The sequence below is a fragment of the Saimiri boliviensis genome, chromosome 6 (assembly GCF_048565385.1).
Source record: "Saimiri boliviensis isolate mSaiBol1 chromosome 6, mSaiBol1.pri, whole genome shotgun sequence".
NCBI classification, from domain to species: domain Eukaryota; kingdom Metazoa; phylum Chordata; class Mammalia; order Primates; family Cebidae; genus Saimiri; species Saimiri boliviensis.
In genome coordinates, this window is record NC_133454.1 from 76,771,065 (window position 1) to 76,787,992 (window position 16,928).

Genomic DNA, 16,928 nt, shown 5'->3' on the forward strand with positions numbered 1-16,928 from the left:
AAATGGAGCGACTGGCTTCGGAGAATTCTGTGACTCTCGCCGCCTGCCACTGCGGAACCCGTCGACGCGACCCCAAGGAACGCTGTGAGGTCGCCTTTGGTTGGCAAGGCGTGGTTGTCCTCGCTGTCCCGCGCCCTCGGCGGAATGGGCACCCCACTATCCCTAGCACTAGCTAGCTTCGCTCTAAACTCAAGGTTAGCGCTTTTCAAATTCCGCCCTACTGTTGACAGAGACCCTCTTCATTCCTGGTACAGTGCGGCTTTCCTCCCTCCCGCATTGCTGCCAAGTCCCAGGCTGCTCTGGAGACTCCAGGCAGAGAAGGGAAACGCACAGTGGAGCTGAGATGAAGCCATGAGAAGATGAGCCCCTCAGTGTCCTGGGACCACAGATAGAGTTGAGAGTTGCAAGAGCCTGTTCTATTATTTAGCTGAGTGTGTTAGGAACATACTTTCGCATCTTTGGGCCCTGTCCCTCCAACTTGGGCCGCATTAGTAATATTCAAACATTTTATTGGGCAAGGAACTTTTGGTAGGATCGTCATTAAAAGCGAGGGACTCCTTGGATTCTAATCTGGCAACACCACTTCTGAGATATTGGCTGGATTACCTAACCTTTAAGCATCAGCTTAATAGGCTTAATATTAATAGCCAATAATAATAGTAACTATTTTACTTGTTAGATTGAAATGAGTTAGTGTAGTTAAAATGCTTAAACCAGTTCCTGGCACACAGGAAGTACTCTAAATGTGAACTGTTTATTTACAGTTTGGTGTTTAGCAGGGGTGGGTGGCCCAGCGCCTACCTGCTTGAGTTCGCCACACAATGAGCACCTCCATTTTTTACAACTCTGGCGACCACATTTTGAAAATTATTGGGCGTGGACCCTCCCTGGCTTCAACATTCAGAGTATAGCTTAGCGTTTTTTAAATGTGGGCTTTGTTGTCTGACAGAACTAACTTTAAAACCTATCAATCATTGTTATCCACTAGGTGGTGTTGAGCACGTTGTTTAACTGCTCACCCTTAAGTTTTTTTCACCTGTAAATTGTAATGTATTTAAATAGCTAAAATTGATAGTTGAATTACTAAATGCAAAGACATCGACCAGTAAGAAGGAACACTGGAAGTGGGCTGTTCTGCCACACTGCTTCCACCCTGAGAATATTACTCATTATTGTTAAGGAATAATCTGTATAAACCATGTAATTTACTTTTTAGTGTTCCTAGAACAAAAATATCAAGTGTTGGCTATTAATGTTATAATTAACTTATCATTTTTAAAAAATAGTGTGCTTTGAAACTAAATTATTTTGTATCAAGGATGTGAAAGGTGTAACTGAGTCTCCTGGACTTTGATGTGTTTGAACTTATTTTGAGAGGGAAGTGGAACCTAGGATTTTGTTTTAAGCAACTGATTGTTTGCTAATTAACTAAGAACACTCATTCTTAAGGCCTTTAACTCCAGACACACTGATAATATCTTCTCCATGCCAAGGTTGGTAAATACTGGGAAAAAACGGGGTTTTTTCATGTAAAAGAAAGTGAACAGTTCTCCCATTTCATAAGATGAATCACAGGAAGGCTCTCTGTAAAAGATATATGAGGATTGTGAGGGAGATAAGAAATGGCTGCCTAAATGAACTCCTCTATTTCCTGCTTATTGCTGTCTGCCTCTCCTAAACCAGAGTACTGAGGTTTATAAAGAGAAATGTTGGGATTGAGCACTCTCTCAGAGACCTGGTGTTAGACCTCTCCGCATCCCTTTCCTTATGGGCCAGATAAGAATGTGGAGAATAGCATCAAAGCTTAGGCATGAGAACTTAAACAGCATTTCTTCAGAAGAGCCTGGACCTCACATCTGTGGACCATCTAAGAGACTTCTAAAAACTTATTGGGGTTCCTTGACTCTCAGAGGCCATGAAGAAGCTGAACATGTAAACTGATTGTCCCTGTGCTAAATCTGAGAGAGTATAAGGAGATGAAAGAGCAAAAAGATGCTCCAGGTTCTCCCAAAGGCAAATAGCAGGCTTTATGATTCTATTCAATGGTCAAAAGAAGTAGAGACCTCTTTGTCATCCCCATCTGTATGACTGCTGCCACTTAAAATATTCCATTAATCAGACCTGAACCTCAAGGAACTAACCAAATTAAAAGAAAAAAAAAAAGCTAAGAGGATTTGGTTTTCAGAGAAACAAAATGTGTATCTGAAGAGAGATACCTGCTAAAGGGCAGAGGCCAATATCCCCCCAAGTTAGGGAGAATACGAACAGAAGCAAATTGGCAGTAAATAGATATGTAGCTGCAATTCAACTTTGAGTCAGCGCCATACCTGACTGGATTGGTATTATCTGCCCTCTCTATCTGCCTATGAGAGGAACTCTCTCTGGAGGAATATTATTCAGAACTTCTACAATATTTCATATTCAGTACCTGATATTCAACCAAAAATTATAAGGACAGAAAGAAAAAAGACAAGAGAAACAAATTCATGGTTGACTAAATTATTAAGATAACATATATTTAAACATAATTCTAATTAATATGTTCAATAATGGAGAAGAGTTAAGATCAGGAATTTTAATTGAAAAATTAAAATTTTATGAATAAAATTAAAATTGAGAATGTAATCAATGCATATGATAGCAGATCAGATCCACCAGAGGAGAAAAGAATATAAATACCCGAATAAGAAGATGACCATTTTATATGCATGTATAAAATTTTAAATATATATTTTAATTTTATAAATATAAAATCTTAAAACAGATATTTTAAGATTTATAAAGTATATATTTTATAAAATAAAAATTTAAATATATAATTTTAATTATATATTACATATAATATAGTTCATATGTTTAGCTTGGAGATTTTGGTTTTATATAAAAACATTTGTATTATAAAATTTTTATTTTATATATAAAATATATAAATATAAAATATTTATATAAAAAACATATTTATATTTATATGTAAAAAAATCTCCAAGCTAAAGTACAGAGTAGAAGGCACATAAAGAACATAAGAAATTGTATTAGGCCATTCTTGTATAAAATAAATATACTGAGACTGGGTAATTTATAAAGAAAACAGGTTTAATTAGCTCACCATTCTGCAGGGTTTACAGGAAGCATGGTGCTGGCATCTGCTTGGCTTTGGGGGAGGCCTCAAGCAGCTTACAATCATGATGGAAGGTGAAGGGGTTGTGGGCATGTCTCACATGGTGGGAGAAGGAGCAAGAGAGAGAGCGTAGGAGGCCCCACACACTTAAACAACCAGATATCGTTAGAACTCACTGTCACAAGTACATTACCAAGCCGTGAGTGACCCAACCCCATGACCCAAATACCACCTACCAGGCCCCACTTCCTTTAGGGATTGCATTTCAACAAGGAGATTTTGGTGGGGACAAACATCTAAACTATATCAGAAATATATGGAACACAGTGAAAAGACCTAACATACAAAATTAGTGTCTCAGAAAAGATAAAATGAGCAAAGATCAGTATGTGAAGAAATAATGATTTAGAATTTTCCACACCTGATGAAAAATGTTAATCCACAGTGTATAATTTTATTGTAACTCTCAACTGGTATATTGAAAACCTACACATATTTCCAGGGATGCCTGGAGCCATGATACTGATCCTTGGCCAAACCTGAATAGAATATACTACATAGGAATTAATGTAGCTTTGTGCTAACATAGTTTTCCAAAAAATACCAAGAGGGAAATCTGCCAGTGTTGCTTATAGAAAATGTATTTATTAATGGTTTGCATCTGATTTCTGCTGTTGAACCTGGTCCCATATCCTGGTTTTAGCTACATGACAGGTGTAGTATAAAAGACCCCCTACTTGAATGAGCTGTGGCTTCCCTGAAATCAAATATCTTAGTGGTTCACTTGCTGACCATAAAGTACAACGTTGTGACTGAGAAAGGTCTCTGGAATCTGTGTGGGTATTATGGACCTCTTTTCTTATCCCTGCTGTTTTGTATTCATATCTGTCACAAATATTTTGTGAGCATGTATGTGTGCATGCATACAAGTCTATGTTACACTGTATTTTTATAAATATCTCTAATAAGCTTAGAACATTTGTACATTTTAATGAGAAAGTATGTGAGTAAAATGTGAAAAGAAAATCTGTATTTTTTCTAATTAAGCATGTTAGCAATTGAATTGGTGGGGAAAAATGGTCACTTTTTGAGCTAAAATGTATCCTATATGAAATACCTGAAAGCATAGAAGAGGAAAAAGAGTTTGAAATCATGAAAAACAGATAATAGGCTTAAATAATAGCTATATAAAACCTATTATGCAGACATAAAAGTTCTACAAGAAGAAAAGGGAGTTTATAAAAGTGAAGAAACGAATAACAGAATAGTAGAAAATGCCTTCATGTTGAAATTTTTTGAGAAGGCATGAATGCAGGCCAAATAACTCACTACATTTCAGTCTGGATTAGTGAGTAAAGACTCACTCTAGACATATAAAGATATAATTCATATACTCTAAGGGTAAAAAGAAAACTCATAGGCTTTTAGGTAAAAAGGGTAAGTTATCTAAAAATATAAATGAAATTGGACTTCTCTTTTGTAATGTTGGAAGCTAAAAATGTGTTCAATAGCAGTATAGACTAGTAGGATAAAGGGGATTCAATACATCAGCCAAAAAAGTCATCTATCCCTAATGCAGGGAAAGAAATGTTTAAGGTATTTCAATAATTCAGAGCCTGTATCACTCAGGTGTCCCTAAGTTAACAATTCAAGAAAGGATTCTAAACAAATTAACAAACCAAAACTAGAAATACCCCACAAAAATATATGGACAAGGGAGAAAGCCATGATATAAAATAAATAATAAACCCAAAGTTACATACATAAAGAATGCAATAAATCATTAGTCATTATGCTAGATGTGAATGGACTGAATTTTTCAATAGAAACTCTCAGAGTCACTCAAGTAACAAAATCCAACCATATGCTGTTTTCAAGAACCATCTATGAGGTGTGTAAAAAAAGATAATAGACAAACAAGCAAAAATTTCAAATAATTGAAGGTTAAGAACCAAAAAAAGAGATTGACTTTATATCTTGATAAAAGGTACAATTTATGAAGAAGTATAATGCCATCAAACCTGCTAAGCACGTGGAGCAATAATGCGTAAATTTGAGTACTTGATTTAAAAATACAGTTCTATGGGAAAATTCAACATGTTTGTTTTAGAATTAGAACTAGGACAAAATAAAATAAAGCCATACACAGATCGAGTAGTATAATTAATAATCTGAATTTCAAAGGTATACACAGAAACCTTATATCCCTAGAATTGATAATATATTTTGTGTCCATAGAGCACTTACGAAACTGATGATGAGTTTTGCCATCTTCATCCTCAACTGATGAATGTGTTTTTAATTGCTCTGAGAAAATAAGCCAAGAGAACTTCCATACCCCTGCCCATCCACACAATGTATTCACACACCTGCCTGCATCAGTGCCCCTTTATAGCTGGAAGCCTGAGCATGTAGTCACTAGTTTCCATCCATTCTTGCCCACATGCATCTAAATCCACTAATTTCCTTCCCTTGCAATATCAATTTTCCCTCTTTACTATATCTCATCATCAAGAATGCTGTCATTTCTTCAAAACAAAATGGCAAAACAAAAAGAAATTTTCTACAGCCCTGTTGTAGTTAGTGTGGGCTGTTATAACAAAATACCATAAACAAGGTGGTTGACAACAACAGAAACACTGCTCACAGTTCTGGGGGCTGAAAGCCCAAGATCAAGGCACCAACAGATTCAGTTTAGCGAGGGCCCACTTCCTGGTTCATTTATGACTCTCTTCTCGTGGAGTCCTCACATGGCAGAAGGGACCAGAGAGCTTTCTGGAACCTCTTTTATAAGGGCACCAATTCCATTCACGAAGTCTCTGCCCTAACAACCTAATCATCTGCCAGTCTCCACCTCCTAATACCATCACATTGGGGATCAGGTTTCAGCATATGAATCTGGGAGGACACATTCAGTCTGTAGCAGGCCTACTTCCCCGTCAGCTGCTGTATCATTTCCCCGCTTCCTTTTGAGCCAAACTTCTTAGAAAGTAGTCTATTATCTTCATTTTTTTCTCCTTCCAATCTTTTTTTGACCCTACTTCAATTAGGTTTTCTCGATTCAAAATCACTGATGATCTCGATGTTGCTAAATTCAATGGTCAGTTTTCAGTCTCCTCTTGTTCTGAGAATTTGGCACAATTTATTTCAAGCATTTGGCATAATTAATCTCTCTTTCTACCTTGAAACATTTTCTTCATTTGGAGTTTTAGACAGCACACCCTTCAGGTTTTCCTTTCTGTTGTTTTTCATGATCTCTTGAAAACAATTTTATTGCCCCTCCCAGGTCTGCTCCCTCTCTGTGACTTCTAAACAGTAGAGTGATTCCTCAGGGATCAGTCTTTGAGTGTTCTATTCTCACTCTCTGAATGATCTTCCATGGCTTTAAATTCCACCTATAAGCTAGTGACTTATAGTTTATATTTCCTGCTCAGACTTTGAATTCCAACTCTAAACTCCTTCCTTGTCAATTTGACTTCCAATGTTCAATATTTAATATGCATCCCAAATTTACCAAAAATGTGCTCCTGAAATGCCTCACAAACTTGCTTTTTTAACAGTCTTCTCCATCTCATTCTTCCAAATTCCCAAGTCAGTATCTTAGATTTCCCTTTGACTCCTTTCTTTTTTCTTACCTCTCATATCTGTTCTGTCAGCAAATCCTTGCAGTTCCATCTTAAATACCCAGAATATGACTACTTTCACCACCATGGCTGCTACCAGACTCACCCTAGCCATCGTATTCTCTCATCTGGAATATTATAATAGCCTCTTAACTGGTCTGCTTGCTTCTGCCATTGCCCTACTCCAGGATACTTCATATACATCCAGGATGATTCTCTTAAAACAAAATCGTTATTATTCACTTTGCCCAAAACCCTCAGCTGACTTCTTAGTTTCCTCAGAGTGAAAGCCAAGGTACTTACAGTGACCTATAGGGCCCCACATGATATCTCTCTAATTACTTTTCTCATTTTTCCCCTATTTCTCTCATTCCATATTCCATTATTTTGCTCCCTTATCCCATGTTAGCCATCTGGACTTTCTTCAACTTGTCATTCTTGTTTTCACTTTACTCCCTTCTTACATTAATGAGGTGCTGTTGATTTATTCATTCACTGCTTTAGGTGCTGAGAACAAAAAAATGAACGAAAGAAATAAAAAATCTTTATCTTTTATGGATCCATTCTCTAGGTGGGGAGGAGTGGAGTAGGGAAAGACCAATAATAAATAAATAAAATTTATTGGGTGAGAGTAAAAATACAAAAAAAAGTAATTCAAACTTTGTTACTCATTGTATTTGTGCATCTGACTGTTTATGCAGCATGAAGAAAAAAATAAAAATACATATGAGAGAATTGATGTGTTCAATGTGAATTGTTTATTGAGAGGGACTTACATAAGTATAAACAGGAAGAAACCAGGGGCCTATAAGAAAATCTCTCAAACTCTTAGTAAAATGGAATACTACCACTTTTATTTTACCTTTATGCTTGTGGTAGACAGGGGAAGTGACAGGTTCTTTCAATTTGACAAGTCCTACAAGCATTTTTACCTTTTTGCAACACAGAGATGTCATTTAAAGTAGGCTACCAGCAACAAATGAACAAGTACTACAATCACTCACAATTGCAGACCTTTCACAGGGCATTGCATTGCAATAATTTCAAAAGTACAGGTTTCTGATAAGATCCCGCTGAAGAAATAACACTTCCAAACATAAATTTATATAAACAGAAAATACAGCAAGATAATAACAGCCTTCATGGGACAGCAAAAATACTCTATTTCATGGTTTTAAGTGCATGTTGGAAACAATTTCCAAACCAAACCTTCTAGCATTTATAGTTTCTCTTAAGATGTACATACTTGTGAACATATTCGGCACATTAGCACATTAAAGCAATTTAATATAGTATGTTGGAACCAAACTAAAAAGAGTTTATCCTTTCCCTCACCCTACACTTGGTTGTCCTTTTGAGGTATTTTTTGTATGAATTTTTGTAACCTAGCCCTCTGATTTCTGGCTGTTACTGAGGTTGTTGGACCCATCTTGTTAACTAGCACACCTGAGTCCTTAGTATCAGCTGCCTAGAGTGTACATTTTCTTAATGCCAGTGAATACTGGTTCCTCCTTTGCCAATAAAGCTTAAAGTTTTCCTTGAAGAGTCCAGCTGGAGAAATGCTACCTTAAATGAGGTTAGAATCTCCCAAGTCTTGCTGCTATGTGAATATGAAAACTTGTTCCAAATAAATAATCCTTAGAAAAAGGAAGCCATCTGAACTGAGCTTCCATTTACCCATGCATCCAGAGGTTTCTCATCTGAGAGGCAATTCTCAATCCCGAAGCTCCTGGACCTATTAGCTTCTAAGACTGTCTTCAGGGCCCAAGGCCATGAATTCATCTTAGAGCAGTTCTAGTCATGTGAGATTTGAATGAAACTGCACTAGCCATAAAGCAACACAGAGCTGTGGTGACCACTGTAGTTAATTGGACTCAAATGTTCTTCAAATGTATCAAGTAGGCTCTCACCTGAGGGCCTCTGCGCTTGCTATTTTTTACTCCTGCAATTCTCCACCTCCCAGATATCTTCACTGCTCATACTTCACGTTCTTCAAATGTCACCTTAGTAGTGTCTTTCCAAGGAGAAATAGGACCCAACCCCTACCTCCCACCCTCAGCGCTGTATTCCTAGCCCCACTCTGATTTTCTCCACAGCAATGATCACCACCTGTTACACTACAATTCATTATCTGTGCCCCTTCAACAGAATGTAAGCTCCATGGAGGTAAGGGCTAGAGGAGCGAGACTTTGGATATTTTATTCACTGCAAGAGAGGGCACAGAAAACTGTCAGGCACAAAGAAGATGCTCAATAATTGTACGGATATTAGATGGACGAGAAAGGGACACCGCTTATTGGGAGTCAGCCAGTCTGGGAAAGGTCCTTCAAATTTAGAGTTCAATTCCCCACATCCGGAAAGCAAGGACGAAGGCCGTGCGCCCACAGGTGTGCGGAGGGAAACACTGTATCTTCTGCGGTAAATGCGGGGAAGCGCGTGGGGGGTGGAGGGAGTGGAAGCAGCGCTTTCTTGGCCCCTGCAGCCAATAGGAAGGGAGATTCGCTAGGCCCGGCCCTGGGGTCCAACCACACAGGCTGGCCTGCAGCCCTCTTAGAGGGTTTGCTCCTCGCAGGGGAGGAGGGAGATGAGGCATTAAGGGCCAAAGAGTGCTTTCCCCTTTCTCGTGGAACAGGAAGTGCCTGCTGATCCTTTCTTTTCCCTCTGATTCCTGGCTTTCGGTGCTTTTACCCTTGGACAGCGACGTCTGGTGTGACCCAAGGTATGGAATGACCCTCCTTTTCTCTGGATGGGTACTTTGTCCACTCTAAAATGGGAAGTTGGGTTCTGTGCGAGTTCATCCAGCGCCCACATTGTGTGTGGAAAAGGAAAGGGACGTGGACTCGGGGCCCCAGAGGATGAGCTGCCAGGACACCCCAGGGTGGGACACTTCTGGGCATGCATCAGCCATGACCAGGCTGGAAAGGCGACCTTAACAGCGCCAGTTCACGGTCAGCTGCAAGTAGCCTTTGGCTGGAGACCTAGTGTTGCCTGCATACATAAATTCCAAAGAGATAAAGAAATGAATACCTGCCAACTGTACTTGAATTCGGCAGGCACTGCGTGCAGTGCCCGCTTCTTGAATTTCCCGGATTAAAGCGGTATGAATAGCACCAATTTCACCAGCCTTGACGAATGCAGGCAAGCCCCTTGCTTCTCTTCCCAGGAGCAGGTGTTCGTCCTTCAGTCGGAAGCTATTCCCACCACCTGTGTTCTGCAGTCTTGATTTCACTCTGGGTCTTCTCCTAGACCCTCTCCCTGCTGAAAATGAAACCGCCTAAAAACTGCTCCGCAGGTGAACCAGCTGCTCTCACTGGTGCTCCAGATTAACACTATCTCCCTCTCCACCTCCCCCTAGCAAAGTTCAGGAAATATTAGTAAGACAGCACACGCTTGTCCCTGCGTTGGTCATCCTGTAGCCTATAATGCTTCGGCACCCCCACTCCCTCTACTCCAGCAGTGACCCAAAATTGCTCTCTGTGCAAGTTAGCAATGATTGCCAGCACGCCAAATTCAAGTACAGGTGACAGACGTTGATTTCTTTAACTCTTTGGAATTTAACAAATTGATATTGCCTTTTACCTTTTTATTTCTCCACTTATTTAAGGAATGTATTCTGATGAAAGATAATTGTCACAATTGTTCTAAACTCAGTTGTGTTTTGAGTTTAAGACAATTCGTGACAATTATTTTAAGTATGTTTTTTTTTTTTTTTAATGCAGAGGTTTTGTTTTCGTTGGTTAGTAGTTTCCTTGCTTCATATACCTGCCATCTGTTTTGCTGTATCATGAGGTCATTTTAATGACTAAAAAATCAAGTGTGTGCTATATTTTTATGCATTTATTATAATTGAATCCTTATCGACAATTATTTACTATTCTAAATAAACACTCTTATGCACAAAACCTTTCTTCTGTATTTAGGATTTTTTTTCAGGATTTTTATTATTTGGGATGATTTCCCGAAGAAGATACTGTTTGAAAAGTCATGCATGTTTGTAGAGTTCTCAGTAGACATGCAAATATGCAGTTTTGTTTCAAGAGTGTAGTAATTAACATTGATGTTAACTCTTTACTTTTATATGATATTGTTTTTTAAAGCTTATTTTTGCCATTTTGATCTTTGAGAAGAGATGTTTCCTGGTTCGCATCAGTTGTGGTATCTGCTTAAGTTTGAAAATTTTCTGAAATACTTGTTAGCCATTTGCTTTTTGCCTTTTTCCCCCTATCCTATGAATAGGCTATTCACAATAAATTAATTTTATTGCTATTTTGACCTATTTGTATCATGCCATTTTAGGGATTTGAACCTTTTCAAAACAATATTTTAGTGTGAACTGTAACTCATAGAAGACTGCACTAAACATAAACATGCAGCTTAGTAAATGATTACCAAGTGATCACTCAAGTAAACCATCAGCAGGTCAAGGAATAGGACTTTCATTACCAGGACGTAAGGCCCCCTTCATCCTCCTCCACCTCATCTCCACAGAGGTATTAGGAAACCAACTTTTATGATAGTTACTTCATAGTCTTGTTTGATTTGACTTCTTTCACTAATTATGAGATTTATTCTACTGACATATTCTAGCTGCAATCATATATTTTCTTTGCTGTTTAGGATTTCATTGTATGAATTTACCACAGTGTATTGATTGGTTCTACTATAGATGGACTCTTGGGTCTTTTCCAGTGCTTAGGAATTAAAAGCAGTGGGTCTGTAGTTTTTGCATATCACACACATTTCTATTGGATATTTTCTAAGGACTGTAATTGCTATGTCATGGTGTATGTATGTTTCCAGTTTTAAGGAATAACCATTTTAGAATAGTTTTTTTAAGAATTACAGCCGGGCGCGGTGGCTCAAGCCTGTAATCCCAGCACTTTGGGAGGCCGAGGCGGGTGGATCACGAGGTCGAGAGATCAAGACCATCCTGGTCAACATGGTGAAACCCCGTCTCTACTAAAAATACAAAAAAAATTAGCTGGGCATGGTGGCACGTGCCTGTAATCCCAGCTACTCAGGAGGCTGAGGCAGGAGAATTGCCTGAGACCAGGAGGCGGAGGTTGCGGTGAGCCGAGATCGCGCCATTGCACTCCAGCCTGGTTAACAAGAGCGAAACTCCGTCTCAAAAAAAAAAAAAAAAAAAAAAAAAAAAAGAATTACAGAAATTTATTGTATACCTGTCACCCAATTTCCTCAATTTTTAATATCTTGCATTACTATGGTATAATTGTCACAATGAATACAATAAGGCAATTAAGTTGTACTTAATTTGGATTTCACTAGTTTTTTCGTAGCATTCTTTTTCTTTTCCTGAATATTACATTGAATCATTTTGTCTCTGTAGATTCCTCTAGTCTGTGAAAGTATCTCAGTGTTTCCTTGTTTTCTGATGACCTAGACCTAGACAGTTCTTAGAAGTACTTGTCAGGTAACTTGTAGCATGTCCCTCATTTTGTTATTTTCTTATGACTGGACTAGGATGATGGGTTTGGGGAAGGAATATCATAGTGGTAACATGCCATTCTTGTCGCAATATCAATAGTACATATTATCATAGTGACTTACCTATGATAATAGTAGCCTTGATCTTGGGGCAGTGTTTGTCAGGTTTCTCACTAAAAAGTTTCTCCACTCTCCCCACCTACTCCTATTTTCCTCCCTTTGGAAGGAAATCAATAAGCACAGTCAATGCTCTTGGAAGTAGGGTACAGTTGGGTTAAGAGTCACTTCTTGGAGGAGAGAATATCCTACATAAAGTATTTGGAAATCGTCTCTAAGAGAGATTTGGCTCTTTTCTCTCATTTATTCAGACATTTATCTATACCAGTACAGACTCATGGATATTTGCTGCGTACTTTGGACTATAATCCAATACTTTTATTTAGGCCATTGGGATCTCTTTCTGGTTGTATCTTGGGTCTTTTTGACGTACACCATTATTTTCTTTTCCTTGTTTCTGGCACTATGAGATGCTCTAGGCTCATCTTACCTATTCCCTGTCCTAGCCCTAGAATTGGCAATTTCTCAGAGGAGCCCTGATTCCATTTACTGGCAAATGGTACAATTAGAAACCAAAATTCAGGTCTGGGTGGACATCTCCAATTTTAGTAGTTAATACAAACAGTTTTTAAAGTGGTTTTATTAATTGACACTTCAGCTGTTTATTTGCCACATTTCCTGTAAACATTTTTGCTGTTTTTGGTTGACCGTTTGTGTTTGAATTCTAAGGGCAAGAGGTTTTAATTTCCGCATAGTTAACAATATATCTTCAAATATTCATTGTGACTCTTGATCAATTCCCTTATTGTATCCAAACTGGTAAGTCCCTCCTTTCCTAAGTTGTGATAAATATTCTTTGCTGTTTTTTTCCTCCATGATTTGAAGTATTAATGATGTACTCACTTACTATATCTAAGATTTATTTATTTTTATTATACTTTAAGTTCTGGGGTACATGTGCAGATTGTGAAGGATTTTTACATGGGTATACACATGCCATGGTAATTTGCTGCATCCATCCCTTCCCCCCCCATCATCTACATTAGGTATTTCTCGTAATGTTATCCTTCCCCAATACCCCTACCCTCTGCGATCCCTCCTCTAGCCACTCCCACCCCCAAGCAGGCCCCAGTGTGTGATGTTTCCCTCCCTGTGTCCATGTGTTTTCATTGTTCAACACTCACTTATGAGTAAGAACATGTGGTGTTTGGTTTTCTGTTCTTGTGTCAGTTTGCTGAGAATAATGGTTTCCAGCTTCATCCATGTCCCTGCAAAGGACACGAACTCATCCTTTTTTATGGCTGTATAGTATTCCATGGTGTATATGTGCCACATTTTCTTTATCCAGTCTATCATTGATGGGCATTTGGGGATACTAATTCTTGTCAAAATGGTTTATAATTTGTCCTAATAAATGGCACTGAATTATTTCCTCCCAATTATGGTATCTCTTCTATAATATATTAAAATCTAATGAGAACATTTTTTCTTGGCTATCTATTCTTTTTCTTTAATTATCATGATAAAACTTGTACACTTAGGCTGGGCGCCATGGCTCACTCCTTTCGCCTATAATCCCAGCACTTTGGGAGGCCCAGCTGGGTGAATCACTTGAGGTCAGGATTTGGGGACCAGCATAGCCAACATGATGAAACCCTGCCTCTACTAAAAATAAAATTTAAAAAAATTAGCCAGGCATGGCGGCAGGCATCTGAAGTCCCAGTTACTCTTGAGGATGAGGCAGGAGAATCACTTGAACCCAGGCAGGGAGGCAAAGGTTGTAGAGAGCTGAGATCTGCTACCGCAGTCCAGCCTGGGCGACATAGCAAGATTCCATCTCCCCAAAAAAGAAGTTGTACACTTAGCAGTAGAGGTTAGACTCTTGTTTTTTCAACTGCGGGCAGTTTGCTGCCCTGGGGATGTTTCCCTGGGGCAATATCTAGAGACGTTTTTTGTTTGTCACAACTGTAGAAGATCCAAGGTTCTAATTGGCATCAAATAGGTAGAAGCCATGAGTGCTGCTAAACATATAAGACACATATGGTATGGATGCCAAGGCAGTAGTACCAATCTCAGCCTAAAGTGTCAGTACTACTGAGGTTGGGAAACTGCTATAGGAGATTTAATTAAAGCGACCAAGAAAGGAAATCAGTCAGGACTGTATGAAAAGGGTGGAAACACCTGGCTTCCTAGGTCAACTCTTACTTCCCTGAGACCTCCTTGTCTCTACCCTCTCTAGGCAAGAATCCCTTATTCCTTTGTGTTCTCCTAGAGCTACTCTAGACATGATGATTGTCATCCTATATTCAGAGGTCTTCCTCTTCTAGCCCAGTGTTCAGCCCAGGGTCTGCTATCACAGAGCATGGCCACACAGATTTCGCATAACTCTGAATTTCCTTTTAATTTCACTAGGAAAATGAAGTGAAGTTAAAAGGCAATGCTATGTAGTAGAAAGAGAATGAGCTTTGTAGTTTGATAGGTCATTTGTCAACTCTATAACCTGGGCAAGTTTCTTAATTTCTGAGACTCTGTATCTGTAAATTTGGATAAAATCAAACTTTCAGGTCTGTTTTAAAGACTAGAGAAAATTTTTATAAAGAGCCTATATTCACCAGGTCCTCAAAAATATAGTCATTATTAATATGAGCTAATTATTTTGAACAAATATGCTTTGTTATAGGCAAAAATTTATGTCAATAAATTTGCAAATTGAAGTCCTCATAGATCATGGGTTCCCATTTTAGTTCAGGACATTTTTGAATGAATGAATGCCTTCGTATAAGAGAAACAGTACCAAACATGTGTTCCTCTTTCTAAAAATGTAAAAAGTCCAGGAGGCTGAGACAGGAGAATTGCTTGAACCCAGGAGGCGGAGATTGCGGTGAGCCGAGATCTCGCCATTGCACTCCAGCCTGGGTAACAAGAGTGAAACTCTGTCTCAGAAAAAAAAAATGTAAAAAGACAAAACAAAACAACAAAATCCTTCAAGAACAGCATAAAACCGTTGGGAAGGAGACTAAAGTATATTGTACTGAATTATAATTATAGATATTATGTAGTAGAAAGCCAATAGGATTCCGAACCACATAGATCTTGGCTCAGAGGGATACCCAGAAAGGAGGAGGAAAATGAAGAAAGTGTGGGATTATGACAGAAAAGAGGCATGTGAATATCCAGATGTAAGGCTTTGTTAAAATAGTATTATTAACATATGGCACCTTGTTAAAGTTAGATGCATAGATTAGCTTCTTTAATCCTTGCAAAGGCAGGTACTCTTGCTATTCCTGTTTATAGATAGGAAATTTGTATCTCAAAATGCTCCTTGGATTTTGCAACAAGGAGGTTACTGGTATGAGTTATTTCAGTGAAATTGTGGTGGCAAAAGTTTGATTGCAGTGGATTGAGGAGGTATAGTAGGTGATAGAGTATAGAAGACTGTAGAAGTTTGACTATGAAGATGAAGGGGATTTGGAGTAAAGGGAATCTAAGTTAGATTTGGGCGCATTTAAGTGCTAATGAGAAGGACTTAGTGGACGGGGAGAAGTTGAAGAAAAAGAAGATAGATTTCTAATGGATTAAATCCCATTGGGAACAATTGCTTATGAGATTTAGATCACAGGTGGAGGAATACGCTATAAAAAAGGGAAAAGAGCTCCCCTCCTTTGTTACAGGAAATACAAAGATAAAGATGGGCACGCATGCAGTGATATCTGTCCATTTTCAGACAGGAAGTGGAAGATGTGTTCTGTGCTTTGTTTTCCCTCACCTACTATATTCTCTATGTCCTGAAGAAATTTCAGTGTTATTCTTTCAAATTTCCTCAAATCTTTTCTTTTTTACTTAAAAAAATTACTATAGGACTTTTTATTTGTCAGATTTATCTGTAATCTAGAATGTTTTTACTGTATAAACAAACAAGCTTGAAACAGCTGATAGCTCACCAATTGCTATAGGAGAAAATCCAGATTTACTATATAAGTTTTACGATAATTCACCTTCTGTTTAAAAGGAGAACTCTCCCTTCTATATACTTTAATTTCCCCCATCCGTCTTTCTTTTCCAATTGTATTAGCAAGAATGGGGGAGACATTATGAAAGACTGGAAAGGGCAGGAATTTTAGTGAAGATCTAAGTTGAGTTCCAGCTATACCACTTACTAGCTCTGTCTCTTCAGGCAAATCACCAAAAGAGATTAAGAAAACTTGATGGTGCCTGGGAGAGTATGGTTTAAGTGATTAGAAGGGATAAGGATGGACGGTTAGCAATACTTACGAGGAGCCGGTTCTGTGCCAGGTTATATATGAACCCTAGTTCATTTGATCCACACAAAAATTAGAGGTTGGCTCTGCTATCCCCACTTAGCAGAAGAGTAAACTTCTGCTAAGTGGTTGGAAGAGAGAAATTATCTTTATTTTTATAGCTCATAAGTGGTAGGGCTGGGAATAAATCCTAAGAAGGTAGAATAAATATTCAGTATAGTAGTCTATATTAGAAGAACGCTTTGTGAAAGAAGATGTATTACAGAGGACACTGACTCAGTAGCAAACCGAATACAGTAGACTTCTGCAAATGTTTGTTAATCTATATAGGTATTTCGTTTTGAAATCTGTCTTTTTCCTGTGTACCATTTATTCCATGTGCTTGTGGTTATTTTTTTTTTCTCCCACGGAGGCCTGAATATTAAT